This window comes from Ambystoma mexicanum, chromosome 5q, assembly GCF_040938575.1.
Source record: "Ambystoma mexicanum isolate Mex_15411 chromosome 5q, UKY_AmexF1_1, whole genome shotgun sequence".
NCBI lineage: Eukaryota > Metazoa > Chordata > Amphibia > Caudata > Ambystomatidae > Ambystoma > Ambystoma mexicanum.
In genome coordinates this window covers 382,596,607-382,618,784 of record NC_090933.1, presented here as the reverse complement: position 1 = coordinate 382,618,784, position 22,178 = coordinate 382,596,607, and positions in this window count along the sequence as shown.

Sequence of the window (22,178 nt, the reverse complement as noted above, 5' to 3'; positions counted from 1 at the left end):
CTGAGGGTAGCCCAGTAAGGGAGGATCACCTGGATGGGTAGTCCAACAGGGGTGGGAGTGGGACAACTACAGGTGAGATGTAGTATAACCCTTCTTTCAACACCTTTTCTCCATCCTACCACGTAGGGCAGTCAAAACCACTGCCCCCCCTTTTTCTGATACAAACACTTTCGCATGACACAAGAGAACAGACTAACAGCAGAGCTGTTTACCTGAACTGCACCAATACAAGGGGCAGGTACAGTCAGGCAATTCATCAGAATCACACAAACCTCCCGGCACTTTCCCTTCCCCACAGGGATAAAAGGTGGAGCAAGAAAGCACAGTGTGAGCAAGGCAGACCGCACAACGGGACAGCTATCCAGGCCCGGCAATTCAAGAGGAGTAGAACAGCAGTGAATAATGAGAGGCTGACAAGGAGAGACATGACCTTGCCCTTTTCGATGCAGACCCGTGAAACCTCTGCATCTGTCATCTCGTGCTGGGGAAAGCTCATTAGAGTATTGTGCTCCAAGATTCCACTTTAACCCATGCTCAAAACGTGGGGATGGGAAATCAAAGCTACCGCACTCTGACATATTATTTGTCAACACTTCTTTCTTTTCTTGAAAACCATCCCACACCCTTTTTGGATTAGTTGTAAGGTTTGGCAATAGGTTTTTTAGTATAGGCCCTTTTTATTTGACACAACGCCACTAGGACTGCCTTTATTTCATTTGATGGTTGATGCTTGCTCCCATCTTAGATTTAGGTTTAGATTAGGTGCTTTTCCAACTGGCATACAGTTTAATAAACACCCTTGAACTGCAATCACTTGTGTCTGTCTTTACTGTTGCCGCCATGAGTTCCTTACATGTGGTATCAGGAGTGGGATGTGACTCAAATGAAACAAATGGGGACCCTACAATTTCTAAAACTTAGTCAGAGAGCCTATAACCTTTCCATCACCACCAAGGAATCAATAGGATTTGATATCTGTAGCAGTAGGGAAGCTATTATCCCCGCTGGGAAAATAGGAATTATTCCTACAGACTTGGTTTTGATACCCCATCTGCGGTGCTCGATACGATTATCCCCAAAATCTGGCTTAGCCTGGATGTTGGGGATAGATGTCTTAGCGGGTGTTATTGACCCCGACTTCCGGGGAGACGTGAAGGTTCTCTTACAGAATCATGGCAAAGTCCCTTATGAGGTACGCCGGGGAGACCAAAATGCGCAGGGGAGTCTGAAAAGTGCTCTATTCCCTCAATTCAAAGAAATCCAATCAGATAAAACAAAAAGAGGTAACTTAGGCTTTGGGGAAGCTGATAAATCTCTTAACATCGACGAAATGAAAGGAGAAGAACCCATCATCTATCCCGACCTTGCCTTTGCCCAGCGAAATGATCCAGCCCCCGCTGAAGCTTTTTTACAAGCAATTCCAGAAGAGGAAGGCATAGAGGAGGGAAGTCCCTTTTTTCTTCTTAAAGCTTGGGTTACTTTTCAGATGAGAAACCTCCCCAGAAGGTTTTATAAAAACCCAACTGGGAATACCTAAAAGCCACTGAAAGGTTATGCTAGAGATTGTAGATTCTCATCTCACAGGAGGACATTTGGGACACGTTAAAACCCATGCGCATATTAGTGAAAGGTTTTACTGGCCAGGTCCACGCTGATATAAACACTTTCTTAAAACCTGCAAAATATGTCAAAAGACCAGCCCCCACATCCCAGCACCTGTCCCTCTGAACCCACTGCCGATCATAGAAGTCCCCTTTTCTGGAATTGGTATGGACATAATAGGACCTCTAGAAACATCTAAATTGGGCAACAAGCATGTCATGGTGATCGTAAATTATGCAACTAGGTATCCCGAGGCATTCCCAATGCAAAATAATACCACTCAGCAGATCCTAAAACACCTTCTTCCATTTTTCTCTAGGGTCAGTTTTCCCACAGAAATACTAAACAACCAAGGTTCGAAATTTATGAGTAAGCTTATGGCCGAAGTCACAGAGCTACTGCACATTACTACCTTGCAAACGTCTGTGTACCATCCTCAAACCGATGGTCTAGTATAAAGATTCAATAAAACCCTGAATCTAATTCTACGGAAATTGGTAGACAAGGATGGGAAAGACTGGGAGCGAATTATATGATATGATATGGCATTTATAACGCACCTATACACAAGTGTTTCAAGGCGCGATGAGGCAATGGAGGGGAAACAGAGGAGCGACAGAGACAGTGATCCTTCTAGGCTGGGTGACATTCAGATTGCCAAATGCAGTGGAGGGGGGAAGGGTAAAAAGTGCAGGGGAAAGGGGAGGGGGCAGTGAAGTACATGGGATAACGGCAAAATAAATAAAGACAATAAATAATAAGTAAAAGTGCAGCCAACTGGTGGCAAGTGCAGGGGTAAGTGCAGACATCAGGTGTCAAGTTCTAGAAGGGGCTGTCGGGATACAGAAATAGTCCCAGAGTGCGAGGGTTGCCAGGGGGGCAGGGCAGGTGTGCAACTGGCGTGGAGGGGACTTGGGTCAGGGATCAGAGGGTAGGCAGATAACCAGTGCAGTTTCAGAATCAGCCAGGAGATCAGCAGGGGAGAGGAAGAGTGAAATCAGAAGCAAAGATGACGGTCTTGAGGTGTTTCCGGAACCAGTTTCAGAGAGGCAGGGAGGCTGTTCCAGAGCGAGGACCCAGCTGAAAAAAGAGATCTACCACCAACTCGCTGCTTGGAGAAGCGACTAACCCTGAGTGGGTTGGAGGCAGTTGAGCGAAGGGCTTGAGAAATGAGATATTTAGGAAGAGAGAATTGAAGGTATTGAGGCCCCAGGCCCCAGAAGGCCTTGTGGACAATGTAGAGGGTTTTGAACTTAATCCTCCCCAGCACGGGGAGCCAGTGCAGAGATTTCAGTCCTTGCGAGATAGGATCCCTGGGCTTGAGGCCAAGTACAATTCTCGCAGTCCTGTTTTGGATGAGTTGCAGAGGGCAGAGAGTAGAGGCAGGCAGATTTAGAAAGCTGCTGTTGCAGTAGTCCAGCCTAGAGAGAACCAGAGCTCTGGAGACAGTGAGCTTCTGGGGGAAGGAGAGGAAAGGAACAATACCTCTGAGGAGGTGCAGCTGGTAGTGTGACTTCTTAGAGATGTCAGAAATATGAGGAGAGAAGGAAAGTGTGGAGTCGAAGATGACCCCAAGGTTTTTTGCCTTACAGGTGGGAGTGGGAAGAGGGCCAAGAGAGGGCCGCCAGAGAGTGACAGGAAAGGAGGGAGCAGGTGTACCAATGAGGAGAATCTCAGTCTTACTGGCATTAAGGCAGAGATCATTGTCGGCACACTACTGGCGGAGAGACAGTCAGAGATGAGAGAAGGAGAATAGGTGGCAGAAGGGAGCCTGTATGATTTGAGTGCCATTCGCATAGCACTGAAAGCTGGGGCAGAGAGCGGCAATGCAGTGGGCAAGAAGTGCCAGGTATTGGTTGAACAGCCAGGGAGAGAGGTTAGACCTTTGAGGAACACCACAAGTAGAGATAGAGAAGCGGAAGGACCCAAGTTGGACCTAGGTCGGTCAATCCGAGAGGAAGGAGGTCAGTCAAGCCAGGGCCAATCAGTGATACCCAAGTTCTCATGGAGACGGTTGAGCAGGATGGCATGGTGGACTGTGTCAAAGGCAGAGGAGAGATCAAGTAAGATGAGGACACAGGGGGTGTTTTTAATCAAGATTGGAGATCAGGTCTTCACGGATGTTCAGGAGAGCAGTTTCCATGCTTCTGGCAGCTCTGAAGCCAGACTGATGGTCATGGAGGCAACGAAACAGATTCAAGATTAAGCTGGGCGATGGCCAGCTTTTCCAGGAGATTTCCTAGAAAAGTAGTGATGGAGATTGGACAATAGTTAGCCATGCAACAAGGGTTGCCAGAGGGTTTTTTAAGAAGAGGGATCACAAGGGAGTGCTTCAGGGGGGAGGGGAAGACTCCACTGGCGAAGGAGTGGTTGCAGAAATCAGCCAGAGCAGGAGCCAGGGTGTCAATGTGGTCCTTGATGGTTTTGGAGGAACAGGAGTGAACCTGTTTTGACGAGACTTTCATAGATCTGACTTGTCTAGAAACCTTGTCTGAGGAGAACAGGGGAAAGGCAGAGAAGGAAGGAGGAGAGGTGGTCGAAGAAGGGAAAGAGGAAGAGCAGGGAGTAGAGGGGGCTAGAAGAGAGAGAGAGGACAGGATGTTCAGAGTTTAGGGAAGAAATGAGAAGCCAGGGCCGTGCAGAGGGCCTGGAAGGGGACAGGAGAGATATAGACTGCAGCAGGAATGGCCAGCACCTTGCAGATTTGAAAGAGTTTGGCAGAGTTGTTAGAGGCCACGGAGATGTGGGCTTGGATGTGAGCTCTCTTCTTGGTGCGGACAGAAAGCCGGTATTGCCTTTGGAGCAGGCAGCAGGCCAGTTTGTCATAGGATGTACCGAAGGAACGCCATTTCCTCTCAGCCACCTTGCACTTTCGTTTAAGGGTGACAAGGTCTGAGTCATACCAAGAGTTGCACTTGGCTTTGGGCTTCAAGCGGATCCTCATGACAGGGACAACAACATCGAGAGTATCAGATATAGCAGAGTTGAGCATGGAGAGGGCTGTGTCAGGGTGTGAGTCAGCCAAAGGGGAGGAAGGGGAGAGGTGACAAAAGCTTCATCTGACACACGCTTCATGGGTCGGATAACCAAGAAAGTAGGTGGCAGTGCTGGAGTTAGCTTGGCCTGAGGGGTAGAGAGGGTAACATGGGAGGAAAGGAGAAAGTGATCACTGCAGGAGAGAGGAGTGGTGAGACGGATTGAAAGGGGAAGGTCTGAAGAGATCAGAACATCCAGAGTGTGCTCTGCAGAGTGAGTCAGGCCAGAGGGGAGAATAGAGTCAAGAAAGAGTCCAGTGGAAGGACAGGAAGCATCCAGGTGGATGTTGAGGTCTCCAAGAAGGAGTTGAGTGGTGGAGACCAGGAGGGAATAGGAGAGGTCTGCCCACTGAGAGAGCCCGCTGAGAGAGGAAGGAGGAGATCTGACCAGGTGGCTGATAGATAGTAGCCATAGTAAGGGAATGGCCAAGAGAGAGAGCCTGCAGATGAGGCATTCTAAAGAGGAGTAGGCCTGCGTAGGAATGACAAAGGCAGGAATCTAACCAGAGAAGATCAGGGCTACACCCCTCCAGAACGGTTGGACCTGGATGCAGAGAGGATCTTGTAGCCATCAGGGAGGAGAGTGTCAAAGCTTGTGACAGAGCTGCCCGTGAACCATGTCTCAGTGAGACCGAGGACAGCGAGGTCAAGTTCTTCCTGGAGGCGGCAGATGTCAGAGGAGTGTTTGACAGCTGAGCAAAAGTTTAGAGTGGCAATATGAAGAAGGTTGCCATCCTTGAAAGACTTACGTGGAGGGGTACAAATCAGAGGTACAGCTTTCAGAGGTGTAGAAGCAGCCCAAGGGGGGGCAGAAGAGGAAGGAGGAGAGGGCAATGTAGACCGGAGGAGACAGCAAGAGTAGGCAAAGGAGCCGTGAAGGGGAGAGAGGTGACAGCAGGAGAAGAAAGGAAATTAAATTGATGATGCACGGGAAGCATCTATCAAAGAGGAGAAGGTTGGCTTGAGGGCCTTGGACCAAGATGGTACCATGGGCACTATTTGCAGTGAGGAAAACCCCCCAAGCTTCCATTGATTTCTCTCCCTTTGAGCTTCTCTTTGGAAAAGAACCAAGAGATGTCCTGGACATTCTCCAGGAAAACTGGGAAGAACAAGGAGAGGCTCCCATTCCAATATCGCAAACCAGCACTAGAATGCGAGGACACATAAAGTTGGTTTGGGACTTAGTTTGTACTCATATGGGAAAGGCCCAGAGCCAACAAAAGGCCAATTATGTTAAAAAAATGAATTTAAGATATTTTTCTATTGGACAGAAAGTACTAGTCCTTTTACCCACCTCAGAGAACAAACTTGTTTCCAATTGGCACAGACCTTATGAGGTAATAGAACGAACAGGAACGTGCATGTACAAAATAGCCCAACCAGACCGAAAACAGAAGCTCCACTTACATCACATCAACCTCGTAAAAGAGTGGAAGGAGAACCTGTAAGGCACCCATGCAAAAGTACTAGCCTGCCTGGTTCCCGAAGATATAGATAACTTTGACTTAATTCCTTCAGAGTTATGTATCCATCAACGAGAAGATCTAAAATATGTAGAGGTCTCATTCCCTGATGTATTCTCAGAAAAACCAGAAAGAGTAAAAGGTACATACCATTATATTCTAAACCCTAAAGTCAAAGTAGTACATCTAAAACCCTATCGTCTACCAGAGGCACGTAAACAGATAGTGATTGAGGAAGTCAACAAAATGTTGAAGGCTAATGTCATTGAGCCTTCCTCAAGTCCATTGTCCTCTCGTATTGTGTTGGTCACTAAACCTGACTGTCCCTGGAGATTCTGCATAGACTTCCATCAAGCGAATGCCATATCGGCATTCGATGCCTATCCCATGCCACGCATCAATTAGCTAATTGATAAACTCGGAACAGCCACCTTTCTGTCCACCCTAGATTTAACAATGGGGTACTGGAAAGTCCCTGTATATGGGCCAGTTATGGAAAAAACTGCATTTTCAACAACCCTAGGATTATTCCAGTTTAAATCCCTCCCTTTCGGCCTACACGGTGCACCAGCTACATTCCAAAGCCTCATGGATAACATCCTACAGCCCTATTCTGATTTCTGTGGAGCTTACATTTACGATATTGCCATTTATAGTAAAACTTGGGAGGACCATCTCTTTCATCTTTATACCATCATGAAAGTTCTCAGGAATGCTGCCCTTACTGCTAATCCAGCTAAATGCTGATTGGCCCAACTAGCCGTGGAATATCTTGGCTTTTTCGTAGGGAATGGGAATGTACAGACCCAACATGAAAAGATAAAAGCCAACTTGGATACTCCAACTCCCAAGACCAAAAGCGATTGAGGACTTTCTTTGGTCTAATAGGATATTACCATAGGTTTATCCCTAAAATTTCAGAACAAATGGCTTGGCTAACATAAACTTAAAAATGCCAAACCCCAGAAACTTCATTGGAACGATGAGGACGAGATATGCTCCAACATCTTGAAGCAGGCATTGGGCCTCAAGCCATGTTTGCCGGTCCGTAAATAATAGTGCCTGTAAGCTCACCAGCACCATTGCTCCTGGACAGGCAAACTATGGGTTTGCCTGCCAAAGCTGCTGTGCCAGAATGGTCTGACCCTGCCAGGCACAGTGGTCATGGTAGGCAAAGCTGTCACGGAAGCACCAGCAGTGTTAACAACAGTGCTGGTGCTTCCATGTCCCAATACCCATAGAGTCCAATAGGATTCTATGGGAATGTGGATTTAACACAATTACCGGCACCTGACTTCCAGGCCACCAGACTTGTAATAGCCCGGTGGCAGGCGCCAGTAATTATTTACAAGTCCGGTGGCCACCCGCTGGTAGCATTGGCATTGTAACCGCTGGACCCGTAATGAGGCCCATTATGCCAAAACCCAATCCTAAAGGTTTTTGAGTTCTTGAACAAGTTTGTGGATCAGACTGAGGTCTCTCTTACAGGGTTAGGAGCTGTCCTGTCCCAAATTTGCGACAGACTAGACCACCCCATACTATACACCAGTTGCAAGTTGTTCCCACGTGAAACAACAACTCTGTGGTGGAACGAGAGACCCTATCCATCAAGTGGGCCATTATCCATTTTTGATAATACCTATTGGGACGAACATTTACACTGGTCACCGACCACTCACCCTTAGTTTGGATTAGCCAACGTAAAGAGTCCAACTCTCGGGGCATGCAATAGTTTCTAGACTTACAACCCTATTGTTTCACAGTAGAACACCGGAAGGGTAAAGACCAGGGAAAGGTGGATTTTCTTTCCCGGTTCCTCTGTGAAGCAAATGTGGCTACATCGCATAGAAGAAGGACATGTGAGAAACCTGAAGGTGTCTCACTAGCTAGTCCCTCAGGGATCTGTCATCCAGAAGCCAGGACATGGCCATCGCTATTGGATGCAGTTCCTGGGGGTGGACCAGTGAGGGAGGATCACCTGGATTGGGGGGTCCTCAGGGAGTGGTAGTGGAACATCGATGGGTGAGATCCAGTATCCCCCTTCTTTCAACACCTTTTCCCCATCCTACCACGTAGGACATTCAAAACCACTGCCCCCCTTTTCCGACACGATCACTTTTGCACGACACACAAGAGAACCGACCAACACCAGAGCCGTTTACCTGACATGTCCCAATACAAGGGTCAGGCAAACTCAGGCAATTGATCAGACTCAAACAAACCTGATGGCCCTTTCCCTTCCTCACAGGTATAAAAGGTGGAGCAAGAGAGCACAGTACGACCAAGGCAGACCGCACGACAAGACACCTATCCAGGCCAGGCAATTCAAGAGGAGGAAAAAGGCAGTGAATATCGAGAGCCAGACAAGGAGAGACATGACCTTGGCCTTTTTGACACAGACCCACGAAACCTCTGCGAAGGGAAAGACCGAGGATAATAGCCCAAGTGTGTTGCAGCAAGATGTCAATGCTACACGCAGCGTATCAACGCTGAAAAGCCACAGTGAGGGAGATACCTGCCACTGTGGTACTGGCCTTGACTCAAGCTACAAGAAAAGCCAAGCAGTTCCTCATAGCTGGTGAGCCGAGGAGAGAACCGATAAGAACCGGGCTGTGATGACTGAAAGTTGCAAAGTGGCAGAACGAAAGAAGTTCAAAGAACTGTAAGATTGTAAGGGGATGACCATCTGCAGAGGGGGACTGGCACCTTGTGGGTACTGCTCCGAGGAGCTCTGGTCGATCCCCATCTGAGTAAAACGACAGATAACAGAAGGCCATAGGAGAGCTAGCAAGATACTCAAAGTGGTCATACAGGAGGTCAAGCAAAATCCTTGTACAGTCGAAAGCCTTTGACCTAAGAACTATAAAAGAAAGCAAGGGAAGCAAATCCTGCTAACATTGAAAGTAAATGTGAATGTGAAGTTGGCAAGGGTAAACCCAGAAGAGGGATGTTAACTAGAAGTGGGCAAAGTCTAAAGTCCCAAGAAACAATTTGTTGACCAAGGTGATGCCGACCGAGGGATGTCCACTGGAACTGTTTAAAAAGACATTAAGATTGGTGAATAAAGGACAAGCCATAGTGAACCTGGAGGAGGGATGTGGAAAAGTAAAGGGTCAGCGCCCAGAAGACGGGGAACCAGGTGGTAAAGAATCCTCACCCTAAGTAAAACCAGGAACTGAACTTTCATTTTGTTGAAGGAACTTTTTGTTTTGTTATTGAAAACGTCAGGTCCTCGAAGGCAAGAGACTGTCAAGTGAAACAAGACTTGGCCATCGATGGCCCTGATAGCTGCAAGAGGAACTGTCATCTCATGCTGGGCAAAGCTCGAGAGTGTACTGTGCTCAAGATTCCACTTTACCCCATGCTCAAAACGTGGGGAAGGGAGACCAAAGCTACTGCATTCTGACATATTATTTGTGAACACTTGTTTCTTTTCTTGAAAATCACCCCACATCTTTTTTGGGTTAGTTGTAAGGTTTGGCAATAGGTTTCTTAGTATAGGCTGTTTTTATTTATTTGACACAACGCCACTCGGTCTGCCTTATTTTTATTTGAAGGTTGATGCTTGATCCCATCTTAGATTTAGGTTTAGATTAGGTGTTTTTCTAACCTGTATACAGTTTAATTAACACCCTTGAACTGTGATCACTTGTGTCTGTTTTCACTGTTGCCACCATGAGTTCCTTACATGTGGTGTCCGGAGTTGGATGTGACTCAAATGAAACAAATTGGGGGACCCTAAAATTTCAAAAACCTTGTCAGAGAGCCTCTAACCCTTCCATCGCCACCAAGGAATAAATAGGAGTTGATAACTGTAGCACTAGGGAAGCTATTATCCCCCCTGGGAAAAGAGGAATGATTCCTACAGACTTGGTTTTGATACCACCTCTGCGGTGCTACATACCATTAGCCCCAGAATCTGGCTAAGCCAGAAAGTTCGGGATAGATGTCTTAGCAGGCATTATTGATCCCGACTTCCAGGGAGACGTGAAGGTTCTCTTACAGAATCATGCCAAAGACCTTTTTTGAGGTACGCCGGGGAGACCAAATTGCGCAGGGGATTCTGGAAAGGGCTCTATTCCCTCATTTAAAGAAAGTGAACCAGATAAAACAGAGTAGGTAACTTAGGCTTTGGGAAAGTTGATAAATCCCTTAACATTGAAGAACAGAAAGGAGAAGAACCCACCATCTATCCCGACCTAGCTTTTGCCCAGCGAAATGATCAAGCCCTGTCTACAGCTTTCTTACAAGCTATTCCAGAAGAGGAAGGCATAAAGAAGGAAAGTCCCTTTTTCTTCTTAAAACTTGGGTTACTTTTCAGATGAGAAACCTCCCCAAAGGGTTTTATAAAAACCCAACTGGTAATACCTAAAAGCCACCGAAAGTTTGTGCTAGAGATTGTACATTCCCATCTCACAGGAGGACATTTGCGACACCTTAAAACCCAGGCGCATATCAGTGGAAAGTTTTACTGGCCAGGTAACCACGCTGATATAAAAATGTTCATAAAAACTTGCAAAATATGTCAAAAGACCAGCCCCCAAATCCAGCACCTGTCCCTCTGAACCCGCTGCCGATCATAGAAGTCACCTTTTCTAGAATTGGTATCGTCATAATAGGACCTCTAGAAACCTCTAAATTGGGCAACAAGTATGTCCTGGCGATTGTACATTATATATCCTGAGGCATTCCCAATGTGAAATAATACCACTCAGCAGATCCTAAAACATCTTACACCGTATTTCTCTAGGGTCGGTTTTCCCACAGAAATACTAACCGACCAAGGTTAGAATTTTGTGAGAAAGCTTATGGCCAAAGTCTCAGAGTTACTGCACATTACTACCATGCAAACTGCTGTGTACCATCCTCAAACCGATGGTCTAGTAGAAAGATTCAATAAGACCCTGAAACTAATTCTACGGAAATTGGTAGACAAGGACGGCAAAGACTGGGATCGAATTATCTCATGGCCACTATTTGCAGTGAGGAAAAACCCCCAATCTTAAACGGGTTTCTCTCTCTTTGAGCTACCCTATGGGAGAGAACCAAAAGATGTCCTGGACATGCTCTGGGAAACTTGGGAAGAACAAGCGGAGGCTCCCATTCCAATATCGCAAACCACCACTAGAATACGAGAACACATGAAGTTGGTTTGGGACTTAGTTTGTACTCATATGGGAAAGGCCCAGAGCCAACAAAAGCCCAATTTCTATAAAAAGTAAATTTAAGATCTTTTTCTGTTGGACAGACCGTACTAGTCCTTTTACCCACCTCAGAGAACAAACTTGTTTCCTAGTGGCACAGACCTTACAAGGAGAACAAAGGGGAACATCCATGTATAAAATAAACCCAACCACACCAAAAACAGAAGGTCCACTTACATCACATCAACCTCTTAAAAGAGTGGAAGGAGAACCCGTCAGCCACCCACGCCAAAGTACTAGCTTGCCCCAAAGATACAGATAACTTTGACTTAATTCCTTCGGAGTTATGTATCCATCAACAGGAAGATCTAAATGATGTAGAGATCTCATTCCCTGATGTATTCTCAGAAAAACCGGGAAGAGTAAAAGGTACACACCATTATATTCGAACCTCTAATGGCAAAGTAGTTCATCTAAACCCTATCTCCTACCAGAGGCACGTAACCAGATAGTGATCCAGGAAGTCAACAAAATGTTGAAGGCTAATATCATTGAGCCCTCCTCAAGTCCATGGTCCTCTCCTATTGTGTTGGCCACTAAACCTGGCCATTCCTGGAGATCTGCATAGGCTTCCGTCAAGTCAATGCCATATCAACATTCTATGTCTATCCCATGACACGCATCAAAGTCTTAATTGATAAATTTCAGAACAGACACCTTTCTGTCCACCCTAATTTTAACAAAGGGGTACTAGCAAGTCCCTGTATATGGGCCAGATAAGGAAAAAATTGGATTTTCAACACCCCAGGGATTATTTCAGGTTAAAATCCTCCCTTTTGGCCTAGATGATGCACCAGCTACATTCCAACGCTTCATGGATAACATCCTACAGCCCTATTCTAATTTCTGTGGAGCTTACATTTATGATATTTCCATTAATAGTAAAACTTGGTAGGACCATCTCTTCCATCTTTATACCATCATGAAAGTCCTCAGGAATGCTGGTCTAACTGCTAAACCAGATAAATACAGATTGGACCAATTAGCCATGAAATATCTAGGCTTTTTCATAGGGAATGGGAATGTACAGACCCCACATGAAAAGGTAAAGGCCATCTTGGATACTCCAACTCCCAAGTCCAAAAGAGATTAAGGGATTTCCTTAGTCTAATAAGATATTACCATAGGTTTATCCCTAACTTTTCAGAAATAATGTCTTGGCTAATCGATAAACTTAAAAATGCTGAACCCCAGAAACTTCATTGGACGATGAGGACAAGATATGCTACAACATCTTAAAGCAGACATTGGGCCTCAAGCCGAGTTTGCCGGTCCGTAAATAAGAGCGCCGGTAAACTCACCAACACCCTTGTTTCTGGACAGGCAAACTATGGGTTTGCCTGCCGGAGCCGCTGTTCCCGACAGGTCTGACCCTGCCGGGCACAGTGGTCACGGTAGGCAAAGCCGCCACGGAAGCACCAGCACTGTTAACAACAGTGCAGGTGCTTCCATGTCCCCAAGGGGATTAACAAAATTACTGGCAACTGACTTCCAGGCCTGTGGACTTGTAATAGCCCGGTGGCTCCATGACGTCATGTGCTGGTCATTTTTTACGGGTCCTGCCGCATCCCACTGGTAGAACAGGCAGGGTTACCCCCGGACCTGTAATGATGCCCATTATCCCAAAACCCAATCCTAAAGGTACTTGAGTTCTCGAAAGAGTTTGTGCTTCAGACGGATGCTTCTCTTACAGGGTTAGGAGCTGTCCTGTCCCAAATTTGCGACAGACTAGTTCACCCCATATTATACAAAATTCTCAAGTTGTTACCATGTGAAAAAAGTACTCTGTGGAGGAACGAGAGGCCCTAACCATCAAGTGGGCCATTATCCATTTTAGATACTACCTATTGGGACAAATGTGTATAGTGGTTGCCGACCACTCACCCTTAGTTTGGATAAGCCAACATAAAGAGTCCAACCCTCGCATCATGCAATGGTTTCTAAACCTACAAACCTATTGTTTCATAGTGGAACAACGGAAGGGTAAAAACCAGGGATACGTGGATTTTCTTTCCCGGTTCCCCTGTGAAGCAAATGTGGCTACATCATGTGGAGGAAGGGCATGTGAGAAACCTGAAGCTGTCTCCCTAGCTAGTCCCTCAGGATCAGTCATCCAGGTGGCCAGGACACGGCCATTGCTGTGGGATCCAGTACCTGGGGGTGGACCACTGAGGAAGGATCACCTGGATGGGGGCTCCTCAGGGAGTGATAGCAGCACATTGATGGGTGAGATGCGTTATCCCCTTCATTCAACACCTTTTCCCTATCCTACCACTTGGACATTCAAAACCACTGCCCACGCCCCCTTTTCCGACACGAACACTTTCGCAGAAGACACAAGAGATCGGACTAACACCAGAGCCGATTACCTGACATGTCCCAGGTCCCAGCCCAGGCAATCTCAGGCAATTGATAAGAATCACACACAACTGATGGACCTTTCCCTTCCCCACAGAGATAAAAGGTGGAGCAAGAGAGCACAGTACGAGCAAGGCAGACCACACAATGAGACACCTATCAAGGCTCAGCAATTCAAGAGGAGGAGAAAGCAGTGAATGTCGAGAGGCTGACAAGGAGAAACACGACCTTGTCCTTTTCAAGGCAGACCTGCGAAACCTCTGCAAAGGGAAGCGTAAGACTGAGGACAATATCAACTGTACATGCAGCGTATCGACGCTGATAAGCTGGAGCGAGGGAGACACCTGCTACCGTGGTACCGGCCTTGACTCCAGTGACAAGAAAAGGCAAGCGGTTCATCACAGCCGGTGAGCCAAGGGGAGAACCGGTAAGAACTGGGCTGTGATGAATGAAAGTTGGAAAGTAGCAGAACGAAAGAAGTTCTAATAAATGTAAGATTGTAAAGGGGAGACCAACTGCAGAGGGGGACCGGCACCACGTGGGTGCTGCTCCTAGAAACTCTGGTCAATCCCCATCTGAGTAAAACTACAGATACCAGACGTCCGTAGAATAGTCGTCAAGATAGGTTAAAGTGGTCATACAGGAGGTCAAGCAAAATCCTTGTACACTCGAAAGACGTTGAACTCAGAACAATAAAGGAAGCAAGGGAAGTGAATCCTGCTAACATTGAAAGTAAATGTGAATTTGAAGTTGGCATGGGTAAACCCGGAAGAGCGATGTTAACTAGAAGGGGGCAAAGTCTAAAGTCCCAAGAAACAGTGTATTGACCAAGGTGAACCCGAACAAGGAATGTCCACTGGAACTGTTTAAAAAGACATTAACATTGGTGAATAAAGGACAACCTGGAGGTGGGATTCTGAAAGTAAAGGGATGCTGAAAGTAAAGAGGGGCAGTGCCCAGAAGAGGGGGATCCAGGAGGTATAGAATCCTCACCCTAAGTAAAACCAGCAAACAAACTTTCATTTTGTTGAAGGAACTTTTTGTTTTGTTATTGAAAACGTGAGGTCTTCGAAGGCAAGAGACTTTCAAGTGAAACAAGACTTGCCCATCGACGGCCCTGATAGCTGCAAGAGGAACTGTCATCTCATGCTGGGGAAAGTTCGAGAGTGTACTCTGCTCCAAGATTCCACTTAACCGCAAAGCTCAATGGGTAGGGGAGATCCAAGCTACCGCATCCTGAAATATTATTTGTGAACACTTCTTCCTTTTCTTGAAAACCATCCCACACCCTTTTTGAATAAGTTGTAAGGTTTGGAAATAGGTCTCTTAGTATATGCCCTTTTTATGTGGCATGATGCCACTAGTGCTGCCTTATTTTCATTTGATGGGCGACGCTTGGTCCCATCTTAGATTTAGATTAGGCATTGTTCCAATCTGCATACAGTTTAATAAACACCCTTGAACTGTGATCACTTGTGTCTGCCTTTACTGTTGCCACCATAAGTTCCTTACGATGCACAAAGCAACTCACTATTCGGACAGCCCACAGGCGGGCCAGTGACATCCACATATGCAGACAGATACCATCTTAGACAACCATTCAACCTTATCCAGTGAAGATGTTTTTGGACACATGTGCCTCAACGCTGGAGATGGGCCCTGATGCCTCAATGGATGATGTCGACTAATGCCGAGAAACCAGTGTGCTGATGTCATTAGTGACACTGCGACATAGCAACGTTAGTCACGAAGTAAACTTGCAGCCATGCACGAAGTTACATGAACATACACATGCACAGACGAACAACATTCGTACACAGTTCGATAGATAGAGGACAAGTACATATACATACTGTCAAAAGCTTTTATTATTATTCTCATAAGCCAAGTGCAGAAATACTGAACGCAAGGCAAACAAAGAGATGCAGAGCAAGCTCGCAGGCGCTTATCGCAACCAACCCTATGGAACTACAGGATCATGTAAGGGGTCTGGAAGGACCAAATACGACTAACCTATGGGCAACATAGCATGGCATAGATATGTAGAAATCACAGTATAATTATAATGAGGATTACATGAGGCAACAAGTCACAGGACGGGAGATGAGGGAACGCAGAACCAGGATGCACAGAACAGCAGGCCAGGGCTTGCAGCCAAGGTCAGAGACAAGCAGCACAATCCAAACCTAAAACATCAAGAAGCCATCTGGAGAATAACAGGATTAATTCTCATAAATTGCAGACCCGAGAGCTCGATTTCATGGTCCCCAAACAAGTCATACAGCCGAGCTAGACAATGGTCATACACCCGAGGTTGGAAGACGAACGGTTATCAGCAAAACAGACATGAAGTAAAACATGGAATTGTTAACAACGTTGCAATTCTGAGGGTACTCTCACAGGCAAAAGTGGTAGTACTAACAGTTACATTCGTACCACATAGTCATTCACATCACTTTGAAAAGGTGCACAGAGCGCTGAGGACAGAGCTGAGTACCAGGCCTGGGGAGATCAGCTCCAGCCAATCATGGAACAGAAAGGCAGGGGTGGGTGGCAGGTGTCAAGGGCCAATGGTAATCCTGCGACCCTCCAACAATGTAATAGATAGTTTCTTGGGGATGGGGCATGCCAGCCGCCTGACATGTGAGGACCAATAACACCATATCTATAGGTGCAATACATAGATGATTCCGCCCCAATCACCCAACCAGACAGACTCTTAGGTTTCTTGGTGAAGGGCCCATGTTGTGACGTCAAAATGAAACAAAATGGTCTGAGACAGGCTTGAGAGCTGTGATTCTGGGAACTTTCGAATGTCCTGTATAATAATAAACAACAGTTCTAACTTGCCCTTGGCTGAGTCCTCTGTTTGTATACTGAGGAGGGTTGTTGGGCCCTTGGGGCTGGGACAGTGTGCCCATGGTAAACCCCCATCCTCTGGCATACCTAAGTCAACACAGGTTATTCCCAGTCTTATCTGGCCCCTCTGTTTTGGAATGACCTCTTAACATCTTCCAATAGATGGTCATCTCATTGGAGGTTACCAGATCATCAATTGATTGGATATGTTTGGCAGGCTTTAAGGGTTTATTGTTGGCACAAAGCATGCCCCGATTCTTCCAGTTAATCAGGTGCTCCACAAACCCATTCCAGACATAATCAGAGTCAGTGATTATGACCAGTTCATTGAGTTGGTGGTGCACTACTGTGAGGATGGCTTGATTAACTTGCATCAACTCTGCAACCTGACTACTTCGGGGCCGTATTTTGTAACCAGCATAGTTTTACGGGGTATAATTCACTCAGGCATTCCCAATGCCAGCAACTAGTTCTTATCAACATGGTAGGAGCACCCATCCACATAAACTGTGGGTATCCCCTGACATGTGTCTTCTTCATAGACCTTGTGTGGGGAAGTTAAGTATGCATCTATGTTGTTGTTGGTCATTAGACTTTAGTGATCGAGACAGTTTTCTTGAACATAATCATGCATGTCTGCCAACCCTTGTGCTATGGGACTCTTCTTGTTTTGGCCATAGCTGACCTCCACAGGGAAATCTTGCAGGGCCATTTGGAGATATTGAAAGGGTTGGTGAGGCATCTTGACAATGATATGCTCCCCCTGGATGAATGGGGGGTAATTTTGTAATGCCCTCACCGTTGCCAGGATGCCTTCTTGCAGTCATTGAATTTTTGCTCCACAGAGGACAAAGTCTTGCTCACATATGAGATTACTTTGTTGACCATATCATGCTTTTGATATAACACCGCTGTTAGGCACGTATCTGAGAACCCTGTCTCTAAGAAGAACTTCTTGTTCTTTATGGGGTAAGCCAAACAAGGAGCCTAGGAAAGGCTTCTTCTCCATTGTTTAACTGCTGTGGCTTGTTCCAGACCCCACTACCACTTGACTCTGGCCTTTCATAAATAGACCAAGGGTCGAGTGACCTCTGCATAGTCTTCAATGAACTTTGGACTATAATTAGTGAGTCCAGGGAGGCTTCTTAACTCTTGCAGAGTAATAGGGTCTTTTAATTAAATTAAGGATTCCACATTTTTTCACTGGGGATTGAGACCCTCAAGGGTGATCTTATGCCCCAATAAGTTCACTCGGGTCTTACACCACTGTGCCTTCTGAAAGGACAGTTTTGTTCCAGTTTTCTTTAACTGGATTACAACATAGTGGATTTCTACTATATGTTCCTCCACAGTTGAGCTCTTGATCTGAACATCATCTTCATAGGCCAGGTTTCCCCTTTCGCCCAAGACGGCATGGTCTTATGTAGGAAGATGTTGAACCAATTGCCAGAGTTTATGTATCCAAATAGGATTCGGATCCATGTGTACTGCTGCCCCCGAAGGTAAAGGCAAGCATGTACTGGTCTTCCCTACTCATGGGTACTGTCCAGTAGCCGTTGGTCAGGTCCATGGCGTTGTACACCTTTGACTCTTTGATCTGGGCCATTCCCTGATCGATGTATGAAAGGGACCATCTCGACATGTGGACCCGTTTGTTCAACTCCCTCAGGTCTGTGCATAGTCTTCATTGGCCATTTTTGGTTTGCATATCCCCAGTACTGTGGATCGGGCGAATTATCCCACGGGATTCTAAATTCTTAATAATCTCTGTGAGTGACTCCATGGACGCGAGAGGCAACCAGTATTGTTTGACAAATATCGGAGCCATATCTGGGTCTGTGTGTATGGTGGTTGAATAAATGGATGTGCATCCACAGTCGTATGAGTCCACTGAAAAGATATCTTGGAACTTCAGGCATTCTTGTTTCAACTTTTGTCTTTGCTCTTCGGTCTCATAGGCATCAGCAAGATTGATCCTTTTTTCGATCATCTGCTTGAAACCTGGAAAGACCTATGGCTTGGCAATTTCAGTGGTACCCTCCAGTTGGGTGGAGAGATCTCTTTGGATGGTGTTGACCTGGACAGTAAGGTTCCAGGGATTTGAGGTAGTGGTCCTTGACTCTGAACACTACCTCCTCCCTCCTAATGTCAAAGGTGACCTCTTCCACCCTGTAGGAGCAGGAAGAGTACACCATGAAATTGCCCCATTACTAATAAAAATCTGTTCTGGAGGAATACCGTCATTGATGTTGAAACAGTTGTTTGGGATTGGTCACATTATTTCATTACCTAAATCAATAGAATAATGTTAGGTATCCACTGCCGTTCCAAGAAAGGTGTCTTTGCCCAAAGTGATACATCAAGGGTCACTGCTATCCATCAATATTCGAATGGTGTTGTGTTCTAGGTCTACTAGAGGTGTTGGATTTAAATACAAACCTTGGTGTTGAGATGGGAATTTACATTTATATAGGCGTCCTGATGTTTGATTTTCAGTCCTCGCTTAATTTTTAGGGGAGTAGTGAATTGTCGCACCTGTCCTAGGATGGTTGTACTTTAACTTCAATGGCATAAGGCAGCAATTGTGCTGCCAGAAATGCTTTTTCAATGTTGTCAAAGCCCACAGTGTTACCCCCCAGTCAGGACCAGGCTTTTTTATTATTTAGGTCCAAATTGCGAATCGATTGAGAATGTCACTGCGCAAATAAAAGGTGGAAGGGACATCTCTCACGACCCAAGAATTATGTTCTATGCTTTTGTCGCCAATGGAAATTTTAAGCATACATCTGCTAGGCAAGAGATGTTTGGAATTTGGGGTTTCCAGTACTATTTCCCATTTGTCAATCAATTTAAATGTGGGAATGGTCTGATCTTTTGGGTGTTTCCTGAATAATCCTTTACTAATGAAACTCCTTCTGTTATTCATGCATATACTCTGGCGAACACCGGCTCCTCCATCTAATTTAACTGAATGGGTAAAAACGAATGTTCGCCCTTTTTCTGAATGTCCATCATACAGTGAGCATGTTCTTCCTTGTCTGGTTTCATGGGACTCAATATTTCTTTGGATTTTGGACTGGTGTAAAATGTTAGGGGGTTCCCTTCCAGTGTGGATTGCCACTTAAAACTGGGAGGAAGGTTGATTTTCAAGAACCGAGAAGGGTTCCCATCACCAGTTTGTTCTCCTACAGATATGACGGTGATGTCTGGGACTTGACTATTTTTTAAATTGAATTCTACATTCTCAGAATGTTGATCAATTGAATAACAGGTACCATTCATGCTTACATAATTGGTACTCATTTATGTTTTTATGGGCTGGTTAGTCTGGGTTCAGAGGACCTTGTTTACACAGTCGATCAGAAGTGATAACTTCCTCAGGAGATCGTTCCCCAGTAAAAACGTATGCCCTCTGGAGTCATGACTATCACTGGATGTTTAACTCTATGTCACCCAATTTATGTATTTTGAGATCCCCAGTCCCTTTGACGGAAATATTATTTGGATTGAAATTCTGGAGCTGTCCGGGAAGTGGTGTCGGGGGAATTCGGTGGCCCTCCCTCATCCAGAGATTAATTGATCAAAGGCCTGTTTGGACGGGGGGTGGCTTGTGATCCATTATCCACTAGAGCTGATAATTCACACTGACTAGGCACCTTGACCGGCACTTAAAATCTGCCTTCTTTCTCCTCCAAGGTGCAAAGAAAGTGTGAGGGCTGCATCCTAGATTATCGGTCAGTTGCTGGACCTGTTGCTCCAGCTTCAAGACCTTTTCTGGGTGATAGGGAGGTCTTGAGTCATACCTCTGTTGCTCCTGAAAAGGGTAATTGTCCTTTCTCCCAGAGTAGCTCGGGTACTGGAAATTCCCCCCATAATATTCTATCCTAAATAACCCTTCTCCCAGGTTGAGGGATGTATTGTGCTGGAACTGGGGAGAGGGAGGAGGTTTGTTTTGGATGTTCTGATTTGGGGGATATCTGGGGAAGAATTTCAAATTTGGAGGTGGAGTGATACTTCTCTCCTGAGGGATGTCTGAAGGGAAGGTTCCCTGGGGCAGTATGTACCTGATTGGTTCCCCCCCATTGGGCTAGGGGATTGTATAAATACCCCAGGATTTGTTTGGTACCCTCGCACCAAGGGCTTACATAGGTGGTAGGGTCTAAAGGATCATTTTTCTGGGTCTCTGCCTGACTACCAATCGATTGGGCTGGGTTGGAGGGTTCCTTCTGCATTTCATTTTGCTTGTTGGCAGGAGGGTTACTTTTAGGCCCCCGTCTCCAGATCTAATGAAGGGGTAGTTGTTAACTCTGCCACCTTCGCAACAGTAGCAATGTTAGATTTTTTACTTTTAGCTGGCTTTTGGACTTCATAGATCCTGGTGGCCTGTTCAATCACCCAATCAAGGGTCCTGTGCTCGTGAAAACCACGCACCAACGGAGTAATTATTTACTTGGGGAGCATATGGAAATATGAAGTTATGAAGTCAGTACTATTTGTGTTCACCTGCCAGGAAGTCTGAGCACTATGCCTGCTTTAACTCCTGCACAACCTCCCTATGCGCTTGATCTTACCGACATTGCAAATTATATGCAGCCTTATGGGCCTCTTGTGGGTTCCTAGGTGTGGAAAAATGTTTAAAAATGTCTGCATTATAGGCGGACCATTTATAATGATTCTGGTCCTCCAGTCCCGAAAACAAACTGGAGTACTCAGGAGAAAACATCCATTTAATAAACTCCATACAATATATTTCATTTTTAATTACAAATGAGGAATACTTTGTTCATATAATTCTAGATGTCCCCACACCTAATATTTAGCATTTTTATGGCATGGGGTCATGAAGCTCTTTATGGCCTTCATCTGTCTAATGGGGTCTTTGACAAAACCCTTTCTTTGTTTCCCTGTCTTCCTTTTTCCCAGCACCTGAGTCCATTCACCTTCTGACTCAGAGCTGCTATTGGTACTCCATTCCCTTTATTTTAGGCGCTCCCTATCTCTATGAAACTGGGAATACCTGCCAGAACCATGGGGTCTGGACTCCTCTTGCTTGTGCTGCCGTGAATTCTCAGGGTCATTTCCACTGTAGTCACCTATTGGCACAGGATAAGACTCAACTGTGTAGTCTCCCCCCACCAGATAGTCTGGGGTAATGTACCCAATCCCCTAAATGTAAGGAGGTTTTTAATATGCCCCTCCTGGGCTGAAGCTTGGAATGTTCTTCTCCAGGGAAGCGAGCTAGGTGGTCTATCAGCAGCCTTATTATTTTAAGTCCAACTCCCTCATTTTCTCATAAAGGGAGTTTTCATGGTCTGAAGTACTAAGCCTAGGTGCCTCATGTTTCCTTGAGCTTTGAAGGTGGAAAATATTAGGTCAGTTGCAGTCGGCCCACACACCACCTTCTTTGTGGCTCGCAATTAACTTCTTTTTACACTAAAAAACCACACCAATTAATTGGGAAACACAAATCACAATACCTTATCTCAATTTCAATTCAAGAAATATTTAGCACTGGTCAGTGAACAAAATCAATTACAAATGCAGTGCTGTGCAATTTCGATTTTCTTGCATGCTTAAAAGGCTAATAGTTTTACACATTTGTGCAATATGCATATGGCAATTATTATTTCACCCACACGTTTGCTTTAAAATAAACA